The sequence below is a fragment of the Gorilla gorilla genome, chromosome 2 (assembly GCF_029281585.2).
Source record: "Gorilla gorilla gorilla isolate KB3781 chromosome 2, NHGRI_mGorGor1-v2.1_pri, whole genome shotgun sequence".
NCBI classification, from domain to species: Eukaryota; Metazoa; Chordata; class Mammalia; order Primates; family Hominidae; genus Gorilla; species Gorilla gorilla.
In genome coordinates, this window is record NC_086017.1 from 172441584 (window position 1) to 172443419 (window position 1836).

The following is a 1836-nucleotide window of genomic DNA, read 5'->3' on the forward strand; positions in this document are numbered from 1 at the left end:
CCACAATTCATCCATATTACTGTTAATGGATTTTTCTTTTTTCTTTATTTTTTTTTTGGTGAAAGAGCATGCTTTATTGGAAAGCAGAGTGCTGCACAGTGACCAAGAGATGAAGGCCGCCCAATGAGCATTTACACATTTTACTCCAAAAGACACACAGAACGTCTTACCAACAAAAATAAACTGCAACAGGAGTTCCTCTGGGCAACTCCCCAGCCTCATCCCTTTCAGGGATTGGAAAATCTCCCAACCGTTTTCCTGATGGCAGCTGTGGTTCACTAGAGATAGAGCCCTTTGGGAGTGCCTTCCTGTTTTTTGCAAAGAACATTTTCTTTATATTTTTTGAAGTCTCCATTTGTTACCTTCATTCTGTGGCTCTCTTAAGGCCATCAGGCAAGCTTCTGTGCAGATTGCCTTGATGTCAGCACCAAAGAGGTCATCTTTAGTCATTATCAAGTCGTCCAGGTTTACATCATTGGCCAGCGTCATCATGCTTGTATGAATCTGAAAGATGCTCTTCTTAGTATTTTCATTAGGGAGGGGAATCCCGATCTTCCTGTCAGTGCGGCCTGGTCTGCTAAGTGCTGGATCCAAATTTCTGTTTGGTTTGCGGCCATGATAACTTTCACATCTCCCCTAGAATCAAATCCATCCAACTGGTTCCACAGTTCCAACGTTGTTCCCTGAATTGCTATCTCACCACCAGAATTTGAGTCATATCTTTTTGTCCCAGTGGCATTAATATCATCAATAAACACAGTGGATGGTGAGTGTTCTTCAGCAACTTGAAACAATTCCAGTATGAGTTTGAGCCCATCACCCAGGTACTTCTGAATAAGTTCAGAGCCAACCACTCTCAAGAAAGTGGCTGAGGTTTGGTTTGCTACCGCTTTGGCTACAAGGTTCTACCTGTGCCAGGTGGACCATAGAGAATGACCCCCCACCCCGTAGGAGGCTTTACACCCATCTCTTCATAATATTCAGGTTGGGTGAGAGGAGGCTCCACAGATTCCTTAATTTCCTGAATGTGGTTGTCCAACTTTTCCCCCAGTATCAGCATAGGTCTCCTGGGGAGTCTTTTCCACCTTCATCACTGTGACTAGGGGATCCGTGTCATCCATCAGCACCCCTATCACTGCATGCACCTTGTGGCTGAGCAGAACCGAGCAGCCAGATTCCAGCAGATCCTTGTCTACAAATGAAAGAATGCTGATGTAGTGTTCTGAGCCCACAGATGTAGAATAATGGCATGATTGTGATCTCTTCCAAGGTTCCTACTGCTATTGGGGTCCCCCCTCAGATCATCCACTTTTAATCTTTTCTGTTGCTTTTCTTCTAGTGGTTTCATTTATTTCTGATTTCTAATGAATTCTTCCTCCATGAGAAGACAGTCTTCAATTCTCTCTAACTTCAGTAATTTTCATCAGCACTGAGTGTGAGATGTCACCAGTGGCAGTTTGCTGGCAGCATCTGGTCCCTTTGTTTTCTTCTTCTCCACTCTAGTTGGTACAGGAGGTTCATATTTATTTTTCTTGTCCTGTCATTCTTCTTGCAAACTCCAGGACCATAACCCCCACTCTGACTTTCATCCATCTTGCCTTGGCCAATTGAACTGCCAATTCTTTCTTAATGTCTGTCTTTTCATTAGGCTGTGGCTTCACAAGGTGTTCGTTAGGTTTTTTTTTTTGGATGAATGGATACTGAGTAGATGGTGTAATGTCATGGTGATGTGAGATAATCCTGGAAAAGGTTAGTTGGGGCCATACTGTGGAGAAATGCAAAGTCTGGTGAGAAGTTTGCACTAATTTGTTAGACAACAAAGCTTCAGAGTGGAGT

General features: G+C 43.5%; 1 pseudogene; it reads right to left on the reverse strand.

The window, feature by feature from the left end:
- Window positions 1-278: 278 nt before the first annotated feature.
- On the reverse strand, window positions 279-1593 carry LOC101130951 (26S proteasome regulatory subunit 4-like; annotated as a pseudogene).
- Window positions 1594-1836: the final 243 nt, after the last annotated feature.